At 38.6% G+C, this 16,691-nt stretch overlaps 4 non-coding genes across 4 annotated transcripts; all 4 read left to right on the top strand.

Moving 5' to 3' along the window:
- The first annotated feature begins 4,622 nt into the window (after window positions 1-4,622).
- Window positions 4,623-4,741, top strand: LOC121635946. The gene has a single exon (XR_006009577.1). It is a non-coding gene; the product is annotated as a 5S ribosomal RNA (ribosomal RNA).
- Window positions 4,742-8,686: 3,945 nt separating this feature from the next.
- LOC121635945 lies at window positions 8,687-8,805 on the top strand. The gene has a single exon (XR_006009576.1). It is a non-coding gene; the product is annotated as a 5S ribosomal RNA (ribosomal RNA).
- Window positions 8,806-10,896: 2,091 nt separating this feature from the next.
- On the top strand, window positions 10,897-11,015 carry LOC121635938. The gene has a single exon (XR_006009569.1). It is a non-coding gene; the product is annotated as a 5S ribosomal RNA (ribosomal RNA).
- Window positions 11,016-13,105: 2,090 nt separating this feature from the next.
- On the top strand, window positions 13,106-13,224 carry LOC121635939. The gene has a single exon (XR_006009570.1). It is a non-coding gene; the product is annotated as a 5S ribosomal RNA (ribosomal RNA).
- Window positions 13,225-16,691: the final 3,467 nt, after the last annotated feature.

Raw genomic sequence — 16,691 nt, 5'->3', positions numbered from 1 at the left:
TTTTCTTAAAGGCCAACAGGAGTGGAGAAAAATATCTGTAATGTTACTGTATAACAAGTTTTGGAGAATTTTTTTGTTTTCTGATGACCCAAACGTGTAGTAAATTGAAGAGACCCAGGAATGGTTAAGGAAGACAGTTCCTACAATGGTATTTTCCTCCAAACGAGCCATCCTCCGAGCTGGGAGACTTGCATTGGGCTCTATGCAGAACCTGCCGGTGCTCGACTGGGCAGGGACCGTCTGCAGTTTGCAACAGTTAAAAAATATGAAAAGGGAAAAACTATATATATATTTAAAAATTTTTTTTTTTTTTTTTTTACCAAATTAAGAGCTGCAGTAAGATCAATATGAGATGATTATAAGTACTGTGAGTTTGGTGGCATTCCAACATGTCATATTGTAATTATTGAATATTTTTCCTTTAATTCTTTTGTCTGTGTTACAATTTGCAGACGGTCCCTGGCCAGTCGAGCAGCAGCCGGTTCCGCGTAGAAATCTATGCAAGTCTCCCAGCTCGGAGGACGGCTCGTTTGGATGAAAATACGATTGTAGCTCGCAGTCTAGGTTGCTGTGATTGCGGTGTTGTGTGTGTTTTGCAGAAGCAATGTTGCGTTGCTGAGTTGTTAATCCAGAAAGGCGTAATGTGTGAATGTGTTTGTAAGTTTGCCTTCATGTTGCAGAGATGAGACGCGTGAGTGTAGAGCAAGTTGGGGGATGAAGTTGCAGGTGTGAATGAAAGCTTGTATGAGGGATGGTGAATGGTGTTCCTCCGGGGCTGTTGTCGTGCAGGTTGTGTAAGTTTCCGTGCTGCAACACAGCTGTGTGAAATGAAGGGCTAACGAGCAGAGTTGTGCTGAGTGTCATGGCATCATGATGTCAGCATATTATTCATTAGTTACACATGAATCAGTGATCTTTAGTCTCAGTCCTGTGATGCTCGAATCATTTGCTTTGCAATTAACTTCAAACATGTTCACTTTAAGCAAACATATGAATAAAGCCTTCTCTTCATATACTGACACCTCATGTTGTTTTACTTGCCCTCTGACATCAGAATATTACTGTTGATAACGTTTAAGTGGTCAAATAAATGAGGAAATCTGTTCATCCTGTTGTTTGACTTCTTCTTATTTGCAAAATTTACAGAGAGGAGCTAAATTCATCCCAGTTAGCAAAAATATTAAAATATTAATATTTTCTCCTATTTATCAAGAAGTGCAACATAAACACACATTTTGTTTCCTTTGTTTCACCCCTAGACAGAAGAAAAACTACAGAAACGGGTTTATATTCTGTTGATTTCATTAAATTTATTGTAGTTTATTTAAAAAAATCTCTTCATACAGCTGCATATAGGACAAGAAATATGAAGCCAACACAGTACTTATCTCTCAGTGCCTTTTGTCTGAAAACACAATATGAAAACGTTAGCTGTCTGAAACAAGAAAGAAAAAAGCCAACGCTTGTAAGGCTTTCAGTTAAGTAGAAACAGCAGCAATGCTAAACACAACTCTTCCTGATCAATTAAAACACATTTACACTGTTTAATAGAGTGCCAGGATCCACCTGAAATTTAAATCTTTCAAATGGAAAACCATTAACGGGCTATACAGAAGGAAATCATTTTAAATGTGTTTATTTGATTCCAGAAAAGATGGGTTCTGATAAATAAAAGAAGATGACTTTTTTCTCAACCTTGTTGGTCATTAGAGATGTTTTTCTGCCTTTTTGTGTAATTAATCCTTTAATTTTCTGGCCACTATTTAGGGTTGTGTTACCCCATATGGGATGAGTTTTTTTTAAAAAAAGAAACAGTTTCTCTCAAAATACATAAAAAATTTTAATTTGATTTTTCTTAAAGGCCAACAGGAGTGGAGACAAATATCTGTAATGTTACTGTATAAGAAAGTTTTGGAGAATTTTTTGTTTTCCGATGACCCAAACGTGTAGTAAATTGAAGAGACCCAGGATGGTTAAGGAAGACAGTTCCTACAATGGTATTTTCCTCCAAACGAGCCGTCCTCCGAGCTGGGAGACTTGCATTGGGCTCTATGCAGAACCTGCGGTGCTCGACTGGGCAGGGACCGTCTGCAGTTTGCAACAGCTTAAAAAATATGAAAAGGGAAAACTATATATATATTTAAAAACTTTTTTTTTTTTTTTTTTTACCAAATTAAGAGCTGCAGTAAGATCAATATGAGATGATCTATAAGTACTGTGAGTTTGGTGGCATTCCAACATGTCATATTGTAATTATTGAATATTTTTCCTTTAATTCTTTTGTCTGTGTTACAATTTGCAGACGGTCCCTGGCCAGTCGAGCAGCAGCCGGTTCCGCGTAGAAAGTCTATGCAAGTCTCCCAGCTCGGAGGACGGCTCGTTTGGATGAAAATACGATTGTAGCTCGCAGTCTAGGTTGCTGTGATTGCGGTGTTGTGTGTGTTTTGCAGAAGCAATGTTGCGTTGCTGAGTTGTTAATCCAGAAAGGCGTAATGTGTGAATGTGTTTGTAAGTTTGCCTTCATGTTGCAGAGATGAGACGCGTGAGTGTAGAGCAAGTTGGGGGATGAAGTTGCAGGTGTGAATGAAAGCTTGTATGAGGGATGGTGAATGGTGTTCCTCCGGGGCTGTTGTCGTGCAGGTTGTGTAAGTTTCCGTGCTGCAACACAGCTGTGTGAAATGAAGGGCTAACGAGCAGAGTTGTGCTGAGTGTCATGGCATCATGATGGCAGCATATTATTCCTTAGTTACACATGAATCAGTCGTGTTTCGTCTCAGTCCTGTGATGCTCAAATCATTTGCTTTGCAATTAACTTCTTCGTTCAAACATTGTCACTTTAAGCAAACATATGAATAAAGCCTTCTTTTCATATACTGACACCTCATGTTGTTTTACTTGCACTCTGACATCAGAATATTACTGTTGATAACGTTTAAGTGGTCAAAATAAAATGAGGAAATCTGTTCATCTGTTGTTTGACTTCTTCTTATTTGCAAAATTTACAGAGAGGAGCTAAATTCACCCAGTTAGCAAAAATATTAAAATATTAATATTTTATCCTATTTATCAAAAAGTGCAACATAAACACCCCCCCCCCCCCCCTTTTTTTTCACCCCTAGACAGAAGAAAACCTACAGAAACAGGTTTATATTCTGTTGATTTTATTAAATTTGACGTAGGTTTATATAAAAAAATCTCTTCGTACAGCTGCATATAGGACAAGAAATATGAAGCCAACACAGTACTTATCTCTCAGTGCCTTTTGTCTGAAAACACAATATGAAAACTTTAGCGTCTGAAACAAGAAAGAAAAAAACCAACACTTGTAATGCTTTCAGTAAAGTAGAAACAGCAGCAATGCTAAACACAACTCTTCCAGATCAATTAAAACACATTTAAACTGTTTAATAGAGTGCCAGGATCCACCTGAAATTTACATCTTTCAAATGGAAAACCATTAACGGGGCTATACAGAAGAAATCATTTTAAATGTGTTTATTTGATTCCAGAAAAGATGGGTTCTGATAAATAAAATAAGATGACTTTTTTCTCAACCCTTTGTTGGTCATTAGAGATGTTTTTTTGCCTTCTCATGTAATTTTTCCTTGAATGTTTTGGCCACTATTTAGGGTTGTGCTACCCCATATGGGATGATTTTCTTTTTTTTAAAAAAAAGAAACAGTTTCTCTCAAAGAACATTAAAAATTTGAATTGGATTTTTCTTAAAGGCCAACAGGAGTGGAGAAAAATATCTGTAATGTTACTGTATAACAAGTTTTGGAGAATTTTTTGTTTTCCGATGACCCAAACGTGTAGTAAATTGAAGAGACCCAGGAATGGTTAAGGAAGACAGTTCCTACAATGGTATTTTCCTCCAAACGAGCCATCCTTCCGAGCTGGGAGATTGCATTGCATTGGGCTCTATGCAGAACCTGCCGGTGCTCGACTGGGCAGGGACCGTCTGCAGTTTGCAACAGTTAAAAAATATGAAAAGGGAAAAACTATATATATATTTAAAAATTTTTTTTTTTTTTTACCAAAATAAGAGCTGCAGTAAGATCAATATGAGATGATTTATAAGTACTGTGAGTTTGGTGGCATTCCAACATGTCATATTGTAATTATTGAATATTTTTCCTTTAATTCTTTTGTCTGTGTTACAATTTGCAGACGGTCCCTGGCCAGTCGAGCAGCAGCCGGTTCCGCGTAGAAATCTATGCAAGTCTCCCAGCTCGGAGGACGGCTCGTTTGGATGAAAATACGATTGTAGCTCGCAGTCTAGGTTGCTGTGATTGCGGTGTTGTGTGTGTTTTGCAGAAGCAATGTTGCGTTGCTGAGTTGTTAATCCAGAAAGGCGTAATGTGTGAATGTGTTTGTAAGTTTGCCTTCATGTTGCAGAGATGAGACGCGTGAGTGTAGAGCAAGTTGGGGGATGAAGTTGCAGGTGTGAATGAAAGCTTGTATGAGGGATGGTGAATGGTATTCCTCCGGGGCTGTTGTCGTGCAGGTTGTGTAAGTTTCCGTGCTGCAACACAGCTGTGTGAAATGAATGGCTAACGAGCAGAGTTGTGCTGAGTGTCGTCATGTGCAGTATAAAAAGATGGCGAGAAGGGGAAGCTGTTGCTTACGGCCATACCACCCTGAACACGCCCGATCTCGTCTGATCTCGGAAGCTAAGCAGGGTCGGGCCTGGTCAGTACTTGGATGGGAGACCGCCTGGGAATACCAGGTGCTGTAAGCTTTTACACTTGTCTTGAAAAACAGCAGAGGGCGCTGCTGCTGCTGCTGCTGCAACATGGATTTATGCAGGACTTCACAACTCGGATTTCATTCATTCATTCATTCATTGTTTTCATTTTCAATGCTAAACATCTGGATAATGCTTGCAATGACACACCCTTAAAGTGCCGCATGATGGAAAAGGTTTCTCTGTTAAATCGGCCTGGCATCATGATGGCAGCATATTATTCCTTAGTTACACATGAATCAGTCAGTGTTTCGTCTCAGTCCTGTCATGCTCAAATCAGTTTGCTTTGCAATTAACTTAAACACGTTCACTTTAAGCAAACATATGAATAAAGCCTTCTCTTCATATACTGACACCTCATGTTGTTTTACTTGCACTCTGACATCACAATATTACTGTTGATAACTTTTAAGTGGCCAAATAAATGAGAAATCTGTTCATCCATTGTTTGACTTCTTCTTATTTGCAAAATTTACAGAGAGGAGCTAAATTCATCCTAGTTAGCAAAAATATTAAAATATTAATATTTTATCCTATTTATCAAGAAGTGCAACATAAACACCCCCCCCCCCCTTTTTTCACCCCTAGACAGAAGAAAAACCTACAGAAACAGGTTTATATTCTGTTGATTTATTAAATTTGACGTAGGTTTATAGTAAAAAAATCTCTTCGTACAGCTGCATATAGGACAAGAAATATGAAGCCAACACAGTACTTATCTCTCAGTGCCTTTTGTCTGAAAACACAATATGAAAACTTTAGCTGTCTGAAACAAGAAAGAGAAAACCAACGCTTGTAAGGCTTTCAGTTAAGTAGAAACAGCAGCAATGCTAAACACAACTCTTCCTGATCAATTAAAACACATTTACACTGTTTAATAGAGTGCCAGGATCCACCTGAAATTTAAATCTTTCAAATGGAAAACCATTAACGGGCTATACAGAGGGAATCATTTTAAATGTAATTTTTTGATTCCAGAAAAGATGGATTCTGATAAATAAAAGAAAATTACTTTTTTCTTAACCCTTGTTGGTCATTAGAGATGTTTTTCTGCCTTTTTGTGTAATTAATCCTTTAATTTTCTGGCCACTATTTAGGGTTGTGCTACCCCATATGGGATGATTTTCTTTTTTAAAAAAAGAAACAGTTTCTCTCAAAGAACATTAAAAATTTGAATTGGACTTTTCTTAAAGGCCAACAGGAGTGGAGACAAATATCTGTAATGTTACTGTATAAGAAATTTTGGAGAATTTTTTTGTTTTCTGATGACCCAAACGTGTAGTAAATTGAAGAGACCCAGAATGGTTAAGGAAGACAGTTCCTACAATGGTATTTTCCTCCAAACGAGCCATCCTCCGAGCTGGGAGACTTGCATTGGGCTCTATGCAGAACCTGCCGGTGCTCGACTGGGCAGGGACCGTCTGCAGTTTGCAACAGTTAAAAAATATGAAAAGGGAAAACTATATATATATTTTTAAATTTTTTTTTTTTTTTTTTTTTTACCAAAATAAGAGCTGCAGTAAGATCAATATGAGATGATTTATAAGTACTGTGAGTTTGGTGGCATTCCAACATGTCATATTGTAATTATTGAATATTTTTCCTTTAATTCTTTTGTCTGTGTTACAATTTGCAGACGGTCCCTGGCCAGTCGAGCAGCAGCCGGTTCCGCGTAGAAATCTATGCAAGTCTCCCAGCTCGGAGGACGGCTCGTTTGGATGAAAATACGATTGTAGCTCGCAGTCTAGGTTGCTGTGATTGCGGTGTTGTGTGTGTTTTGCAGAAGCAATGTTGCGTTGCTGAGTTGTTAATCCAGAAAGGCGTAATGTGTGAATGTGTTTGTAAGTTTGCCTTCATGTTGCAGAGATGAGACGCGTGAGTGTAGAGCAAGTTGGGGGATGAAGTTGCAGGTGTGAATGAAAGCTTGTATGAGGGATGGTGAATGGTGTTCCTCCGGGGCTGTTGTCGTGCAGGTTGTGTAAGTTTCCGTGCTGCAACACAGCTGTGTGAAATGAAGGGCTAACGAGCAGAGTTGTGCTGAGTGTCATGGCATCATGATGGCAGCATATTATTCCTTAGTTACACATGAATCAGTCGTGTTTCGTCTCAGTCCTGTGATGCTCAAATCATTTGCTTTGCAATTAACTTCTTCGTTCAAACATTGTCACTTTAAGCAAACATATGAATAAAGCCTTCTTTTCATATACTGACACCTCATGTTGTTTTACTTGCACTCTGACATCAGAATATTACTGTTGATAACGTTTAAGTGGTCAAAATAAAATGAGGAAATCTGTTCATCTGTTGTTTGACTTTTTCTTCTTTGCAAAATTTACAGAGAGGAGCTAAATTCATCCTGTTAGCAAAAATATTAAAATATTAATATTTTATCCCATTTATCAAGAAGTGCAACATAAACACCCCCCCCCCCTTTTTTTTCACCCCTAGACAGAAGAAAAACTACAGAAACAGGTTTATATTCTGTTGATTTCATTAAATTTGACGTAGTTCATGTAAAAAAATCTCTTCGTACAGCTGCATATAGGACAAGAAATATGAAGCCAACACAGTACTTATCTCTCAGTGCCTTTTGTCTGAAAACACAATATGAAAACGTTAGTGTCTGAAACAAGAAAGAAAAAGCCAACGCTTGTAATGCTTTCAGTTAAGTAGAAACAGCAGCAATGCTAAAAACAACTCTTCCCGATCAATTAAAACACATTTAAACTGTTTAATAGGGTGCCAGGATCCACCTGAAATTTACATCTTTCAAATGGAAAACCATTCACGGGCTATACAGAGGAAATCATTTTAAATGTGTTTATTTGATTCCAGAAAAGATGGGTTCTGATAAATAAAAGAAGATGACTTTTTTCTCAACCCTTGTTGGTCATTAGAGATGTTTTTTTGCCTTCTCATGTAATTTTTCCTTGAATGTTTTGGCCACTATTTAGGGTTGTGCTACCCCATATGGGATGATTTTCTTTTTTTAAAAAAAGAAACAGTTTCTCTCAAAGAACATTAAAAATTTGAATTGGACTTTTCTTAAAGGCCAACAGGAGTGGAGACAAATATCTGTAATGTTACTGTATAAGAAAGTTTTGGAGAATTTTTTGTTTTCTGATGACCCAAACGTGTAGTAAATTGAAGAGACCCAGAATGGTTAAGGAAGACAGTTCCTACAATGGTATTTTCCTCCAAACGAGCCATCCTCCGAGCTGGGAGACTTGCATTGGGCTCTATGCAGAACCTGCCGGTGCTCGACTGGGCAGGGACCGTCTGCAGTTTGCAACAGTTAAAAAATATGAAAAGGGAAAACTATATATATATTTTTAAAATTTTTTTTTTTTTTTTTACCAAAATAAGAGCTGCAGTAAGATCAATATGAGATGATTTATAAGTACTGTGAGTTTGGTGGCATTCCAACATGTCATATTGTAATTATTGAATATTTTTCCTTTAATTCTTTTGTCTGTGTTACAATTTGCAGACGGTCCCTGGCCAGTCGAGCAGCAGCCGGTTCCGCGTAGAAATCTATGCAAGTCTCCCAGCTCGGAGGACGGCTCGTTTGGATGAAAATACGATTGTAGCTCGCAGTCTAGGTTGCTGTGATTGCGGTGTTGTGTGTGTTTTGCAGAAGCAATGTTGCGTTGCTGAGTTGTTAATCCAGAAAGGCGTAATGTGTGAATGTGTTTGTAAGTTTGCCTTCATGTTGCAGAGATGAGACGCGTGAGTGTAGAGCAAGTTGGGGGATGAAGTTGCAGGTGTGAATGAAAGCTTGTATGAGGGATGGTGAATGGTGTTCCTCCGGGGCTGTTGTCGTGCAGGTTGTGTAAGTTTCCGTGCTGCAACACAGCTGTGTGAAATGAAGGGCTAACGAGCAGAGTTGTGCTGAGTGTCATGTGCAGTATAAAAAGATGGCGAAAGGGGGAAGCTGTTGCTTACGGCCATACCACCCTGAACACGCCCGATCTCGTCTGATCTCGGAAGCTAAGCAGGGTCGGGCCTGGTCAGTACTTGGATGGGAGACCGCCTGGGAATACCAGGTGCTGTAAGCTTTTACACTTGTCTTGAAAAACAGCAGAGGGCGCTGCTGCTGCTGCTGCAACATGGATTTATGTAGGACTTGACAACTCGGATTTCATTCATTCATTCTTTTCATTTTCAACGCTAAACATCTGGATAATGCTTGCAATGACACACCCTTAAAGTGCTGCATGATGGAAAAGGTTTACTCTGTTAAATCGGCCTGGCATCATGATGGCAGCATATTATTCCTTAGTTACACATGAATCAGTCGTGTTTCGTCTCAGTCCTGTGATGCTCAAATCATTTGCTTTGCAATTAACTTCTTCGTTCAAACATTGTCACTTTAAGCAAACATATGAATAAAGCCTTCTTTTCATATACTGACACCTCATGTTGTTTTACTTGCACTCTGACATCACAATATTACTGTTGATAACGTTTAAGTGGCCAAAATAAAATGAGGAAATCTGTTCATCTGTTGTTTGACTTTTTCTTCTTTGCAAAATTTACAGAGAGGAGCTAAATTCATCCTGTTAGCAAAAATATTAAAATATTAATATTTTATCCTATTTATCAAGAAGTGCAACATAAACACCCCCCCCCCCCCTTTTTCACCCCTAGACAGAAGAAAAACTACAGAAACAGGTTTATATTCTGTTGATTTCATTAAATTTGACGTAGTTCATGTAAAAAAATCTCTTCGTACAGCTGCATATAGGACAAGAAATATGAAGCCAACACAGTACTTATCTCTCAGTGCCTTTTGTCTGAAAACACAATATGAAAACGTTAGTGTCTGAAACAAGAAAGAAAAAAGCCAACGCTTGTAATGCTTTCAGTTAAGTAGAAACAGCAGCAATGCTAAAAACAACTCTTCCCGATCAATTAAAACACATTTAAACTGTTTAATAGGGTGCCAGGATCCACCTGAAATTTACATCTTTCAAATGGAAAACCATTAACGGGCTATACAGAGGAAATCATTTTAAATGTGTTTATTTGATTCCAGAAAAGATGGGTTCTGATAAATAAAAGAAGATGACTTTTTTCTCAACCCTTGTTGGTCATTAGAGATGTTTTTTTGCCTTCTCATGTAATTTTTCCTTGAATGTTTTGGCCACTATTTAGGGTTGTGCTACCCCATATGGGATGATTTTCTTTTTTAAAAAAAGAAACAGTTTCTCTCAAAGAACATTAAAAATTTGAATTGGACTTTTCTTAAAGGCCAACAGGAGTGGAGACAAATATCTGTAATGTTACTGTATAAGAAATTTTGGAGAATTTTTTTGTTTTCTGATGACCCAAACGTGTAGTAAATTGAAGAGACCCAGAATGGTTAAGGAAGACAGTTCCTACAATGGTATTTTCCTCCAAACGAGCCATCCTCCGAGCTGGGAGACTTGCATTGGGCTCTATGCAGAACCTGCCGGTGCTCGACTGGGCAGGGACCGTCTGCAGTTTGCAACAGTTAAAAAATATGAAAAGGGAAAACTATATATATATTTTTAAATTTTTTTTTTTTTTTTTTTTTTTTTTACCAAAATAAGAGCTGCAGTAAGATCAATATGAGATGATTTATAAGTACTGTGAGTTTGGTGGCATTCCAACATGTCATATTGTAATTATTGAATATTTTTCCTTTAATTCTTTTGTCTGTGTTACAATTTGCAGACGGTCCCTGGCCAGTCGAGCAGCAGCCGGTTCCGCGTAGAAATCTATGCAAGTCTCCCAGCTCGGAGGACGGCTCGTTTGGATGAAAATACGATTGTAGCTCGCAGTCTAGGTTGCTGTGATTGCGGTGTTGTGTGTGTTTTGCAGAAGCAATGTTGCGTTGCTGAGTTGTTAATCCAGAAAGGCGTAATGTGTGAATGTGTTTGTAAGTTTGCCTTCATGTTGCAGAGATGAGACGCGTGAGTGTAGAGCAAGTTGGGGGATGAAGTTGCAGGTGTGAATGAAAGCTTGTATGAGGGATGGTGAATGGTGTTCCTCCGGGGCTGTTGTCGTGCAGGTTGTGTAAGTTTCCGTGCTGCAACACAGCTGTGTGAAATGAAGGGCTAACGAGCAGAGTTGTGCTGAGTGTCATGTGCAGTATAAAAAGATGGCGAAAGGGGGAAGCTGTTGCTTACGGCCATACCACCCTGAACACGCCCGATCTCGTCTGATCTCGGAAGCTAAGCAGGGTCGGGCCTGGTCAGTACTTGGATGGGAGACCGCCTGGGAATACCAGGTGCTGTAAGCTTTTACACTTGTCTTGAAAAACAGCAGAGGGCGCTGCTGCTGCTGCTGCTGCTGCTGCAACATGGATTTATGTAGGACTTGACAACTCGGATTTCATTCATTCATTCTTTTCATTTTCAACGCTAAACATCTGGATAATGCTTGCAATGACACACCCTTAAAGTGCTGCATGATGGAAAGGTTTCTCTGTTAAATCGGCCTGGCATCATGATGGCAGCATATTATTCCTTAGTTACACATGAATCAGTCGTGTTTCGTCTCAGTCCTGTGATGCTCAAATCATTTGCTTTGCAATTAACTTCTTCGTTCAAACATTGTCACTTTAAGCAAACATATGAATAAAGCCTTCTTTTCATATACTGACACCTCATGTTGTTTTACTTGCACTCTGACATCAGAATATTACTGTTGATAACGTTTAAGTGGCCAAAATGAAATCTGTTCATCCATTGTTTGACTTTTTCTTCTTTGCAAAATTTACAGAGAGGAGCTAAATTCATCCTGTTAGCAAAAATATTAAAATATTAATATTTTATCCTATTTATCAAGAAGTGCAACATAAACACCCCCCCCCCCCCCCTTTTTTCACCCCTAGACAGAAGAAAAACTACAGAAACAGGTTTATATTCTGTTGATTTCATTAAATTTGACGTAGTTCATGTAAAAAAATCTCTTCGTACAGCTGCATATAGGACAAGAAATATGAAGCCAACACAGTACTTATCTCTCAGTGCCTTTTGTCTGAAAACACAATATGAAAACGTTAGTGTCTGAAACAAGAAAGAAAAAGCCAACGCTTGTAATGCTTTCAGTTAAGTAGAAACAGCAGCAATGCTAAAAACAACTCTTCCCGATCAATTAAAACACATTTAAACTGTTTAATAGGGTGCCAGGATCCACCTGAAATTTACATCTTTCAAATGGAAAACCATTAACGGGCTATACAGAGGAAATCATTTTAAATGTGTTTATTTGATTCCAGAAAAGATGGGTTCTGATAAATAAAAGAAGATGACTTTTTTCTCAACCCTTGTTGGTCATTAGAGATGTTTTTTTGCCTTCTCATGTAATTTTTCCTTGAATGTTTTGGCCACTATTTAGGGTTGTGCTACCCCATATGGGATGATTTTCTTTTTTAAAAAAAGAAACAGTTTCTCTCAAAGAACATTAAAAATTTGAATTGGACTTTTCTTAAAGGCCAACAGGAGTGGAGACAAATATCTGTAATGTTACTGTATAAGAAATTTTGGAGAATTTTTTTGTTTACTGATGACCCAAACGTGTAGTAAATTGAAGAGACCCAGAATGGTTAAGGAAGACAGTTCCTACAATGGTATTTTCCTCCAAACGAGCCATCCTCCGAGCTGGGAGACTTGCATTGGGCTCTATGCAGAACCTGCCGGTGCTCGACTGGGCAGGGACCGTCTGCAGTTTGCAACAGTTAAAAAATATGAAAAGGGAAAACTATATATATATTTTTAAATTTTTTTTTTTTTTTTTTTTTTTTACCAAAATAAGAGCTGCAGTAAGATCAATATGAGATGATTTATAAGTACTGTGAGTTTGGTGGCATTCCAACATGTCATATTGTAATTATTGAATATTTTTCCTTTAATTCTTTTGTCTGTGTTACAATTTGCAGACGGTCCCTGGCCAGTCGAGCAGCAGCCGGTTCCGCGTAGAAATCTATGCAAGTCTCCCAGCTCGGAGGACGGCTCGTTTGGATGAAAATACGATTGTAGCTCGCAGTCTAGGTTGCTGTGATTGCGGTGTTGTGTGTGTTTTGCAGAAGCAATGTTGCGTTGCTGAGTTGTTAATCCAGAAAGGCGTAATGTGTGAATGTGTTTGTAAGTTTGCCTTCATGTTGCAGAGATGAGACGCGTGAGTGTAGAGCAAGTTGGGGGATGAAGTTGCAGGTGTGAATGAAAGCTTGTATGAGGGATGGTGAATGGTGTTCCTCCGGGGCTGTTGTCGTGCAGGTTGTGTAAGTTTCCGTGCTGCAACACAGCTGTGTGAAATGAAGGGCTAACGAGCAGAGTTGTGCTGAGTGTCATGTGCAGTATAAAAAGATGGCGAGAGGGGGAAGCTGTTGCTTACGGCCATACCACCCTGAACACGCCCGATCTCGTCTGATCTCGGAAGCTAAGCAGGGTGGGGCCTGGTCAGTACTTGGATGGGAGACCGCCTGGGAATACCAGGTGCTGTAAGCTTTTACACTTGTCTTGAAAAACAGCAGAGGGCGCTGCTGCGACATCTGTCAACACAGAGTGACAAAGACCACATGGACTTTTAATAGCTGACTAGACATCATTTCTTTCTTTTTAAATGTTATAATCATTCCCTACATTGAGCAGATTGAGAAAGATGCTGCTTCCCAACTTTTCTTGAACGCTTGAATCACAGCTGTGGTGTGTATGAAGCAGCAGTATCCCCACTTTTGCTTTTTATTTAGTTGTTTATTAATTTTTTAATGATTTGGTCAGTGTGTGTATTTTAAGTGTGTGTGTGTGTGTTTTACAGTTTCCTCTGCTGTAAATTGGTTAATTGGTAGTTGATGTTGAAGTTGCATGCTATAAATGAAGTGTTGCATTAGTGTTGTATTCAGAATTGTGTAATTCTGTATGTTGGCAGATCACACATGTAATGGAAATAAGTTAAATGGGCAGCCTGCATGTTTGATCATAATAGCCTCCATACCTTGACCATTCTACAAGCAGCTCTCCAGAGATCCCATTTCTTCTTTTTAATTAATGTGTTTAACCGGCATCACGAGAAAGTAAAAGTGGTGCAGTGAATGTAAATTTACATCCACAAACTGTAAAAGTGTTTCATTCAATGTAATATTGTTTTGCACTTCCCAGCTACCGTAGTTTTTGACACACGTTTATCTGGATCTTATGTCAAATAGAGGCCCATGACAACATTACGTTATGCTGTCATTCCACCTTTTAAAGATTTTGTGCCTTTTTGAAATAGAAAAAAACCTGAAGCACTGTTACTTATCTGACATGGAAACACTTACATGAGTGGTATTACCCTCCTGCCACCTGTAGAAGTCTCCTCCTAAAGCACAATGGGTCCCTGCTCCGATTATGTGAGCAGAGCCTTACCCTTACTGAGGTGCTGGTGGACAGCATTTAATGAGGAAACAGCAGCTTACACACCTGATCAGAACATGAATTGTGCTTCAACTGTTTCACCTGCTAGAGTCACATAGGAGGCAGATTCCTGCTGTATCCTGACTGTTGTCTACATTCAACCTTTATATTATTTTTCATTTAAATGCTGTCACTTACTTCTGCTACTTCTTCATACTGGGTGTACTCTAAGTTAACACCTTTTGTTTGTGGTCAAGCATGTCCTGTTTGCTAGTTGCTATGTCAGAAAACTGTTTGTAGACTTGTCAAAACAGGTTTAATTTTTATCTTGTCTAGTTCCTCCAAAGCAGCATGAAAATTCTATGTGGTTTTCTTTGTCACGAACACCAAGTGATTTTGCATATTGATCATACGAGTCCCAAATAGCAAGATTAGAATTACTTCTTAATTTGGTATTATGTGGACAGCGTAGCCTGTTGATATATTAGTTAGAAAACACATGTACATGAACACTAAGGGCCGGTTCTTCAAAAAATTTAATCCGGATAAAAGCTATCCCACTAAGTTGAACTCTTTCATTCAACTCAGCACTGAATAAACTGCATGCACTTATGCCCAAGATGATCTTGTGTAATGAAATCGTGATCTTGTATTTAAACATAGAACTTACAAAAAACAAACGAACAAACAAAACAAAAACAAACAAAACTACATATCAGCACCTGGTCCAACTGGACTCACAGCAGTCTGACGACCACTTAATGATGACGTCCCATCTTGTTTGAATCCATGCTTGTGTTGTTCTTACTCTCAAGTGTAAGTTGCTTTGGATAAAAACGTCTGATAAATGACTGTAGATTTGGGAATCCCATTTTTCAGAATGTAGGATCACATAATCCATCTTACTTTTATCCTGGTTGTTCAACGCAATTTAGGATTGGATCACCCTGATCCAGAATCCTGTTTTTCAGGATTACCAAATCTGGATTACCAGCATTTAAAACAATGTGGGCTTCCGGTTATGTGAAGAACAACAGGTAGAAGAGACGGCACAGGGTTACTTTAAGTAATTTTCACTTTAACAACACACAGCAACCATGAAGATCCACCTCTGTTTACATTTGTATGACTTCTTATTGGAGCCGTTAACAACTACATTGTAGATATTCTGGAAACATCTTCACTAAGACAGAACGTCCCTCTCTGTGAGAATGTTAATTAAGCCCCTGAGCACCATGTTGAGGAACCGGACCAACCTTTGGCATTCTGTCAGAATGAGGGCCTGACTGGACGTGTAGTAAGAGATGCAATTGTTAGACGTTATTTGTGACAGGTTCTTCCCTGAATATGCAGCGATGAATGACAGGAACATGGACTTTATATTTGTTTCTGTTGTTGACATTTGCTTTGGGGTTTATTTCATGGGGATGAGTTAATGTTCTGTTTAATTGTTGCTCTACTCTGCTGAAAGGCTTAAATAGGAGCCTATGCTACTTCATCTACTTTATCTCTGTAACGGTTAAACAAGTCAGGTGCAACATATAAATATTAGCATATGCATTGAATAAAAAGATGCTATTGTTCCATCAAATTTGAGGTTTTACCACATTTTCATCCTGATATCCACCTTGTAATCCTACCCTCTGTTGGGATCAGGGTAATCCTGTTTTGTTGGATCAAAGTTATTCAAATTATCAAAGATTTTGTTTTCAGTTTCATTGTCTGCTTCAAGTTGATTGTGATCCTACATGGCATCACTCATGTATCTGTCCTCCTGTAGTTCAGGTTTGTTTGCTAACTGGATGAATTTTGCTCCTATCTGTAAATTTTGCAAAGAAGAAAAAGTGAAACAATCACAAATGAACAGTTTTAAAGATTTGCTCATTTTATTTTGGCCACTTTAAAGTTATCAACAGTGATATTTTGGTGTCAGAGTGCAAGTAAAAGCAAATCATCTCCATTACTCTACAGCTGTTCTCAGCAGCAGTGAGGAAGCCAAACGGCAACGTTTACAATCCGTTTATTGCAGCCAGAGTTTCTGCTTTTGATATCAAACTAATTTGTCAAACTTAATCTATGTTAAGTGGGGGCTGAATGAAACATAGTGTACATGAGGCGTCAGTATATGAAATGGTAAATGGTATGTATTTGTCTGTATTTATATAGTACTTTTACTGTACCTAGAATGATACCCAAAGCTCTTTACATTATACATCACATTCACCCATTCACACACACAATCACACACTGATGGTGGAAGCTGCCATGAAAGGTGCTAACCACGACCTATCAGGAGATATTTGGGGTTTGGTGTCTTGCTCAGAGACACCTCGGCATGAGCTCACCAGGACGACCACTCTACCCAAACTCTACCAAAAACTGTCTTCGTCCTTGAATATCAAACTGAGAAAATCAAGCATGACTGAGACTAAACATGACTGATTCATGTGTAACTAATGAATAATATGCTGACATCATGATGCCAGACAGATTTTACAGAGAAACTTTTCCATCATGCAGCACTTTAAGGGTGTGTAATTCCAGATGTTTGCTCTCATTAACTGTTTGAAATAAAAAAA

Source organism: Melanotaenia boesemani, chromosome 24, assembly GCF_017639745.1.
Source record: "Melanotaenia boesemani isolate fMelBoe1 chromosome 24, fMelBoe1.pri, whole genome shotgun sequence".
Classification (NCBI taxonomy): domain Eukaryota; kingdom Metazoa; phylum Chordata; class Actinopteri; order Atheriniformes; family Melanotaeniidae; genus Melanotaenia; species Melanotaenia boesemani.
This window is presented reverse-complemented; position numbering and strand designations above follow the sequence as displayed.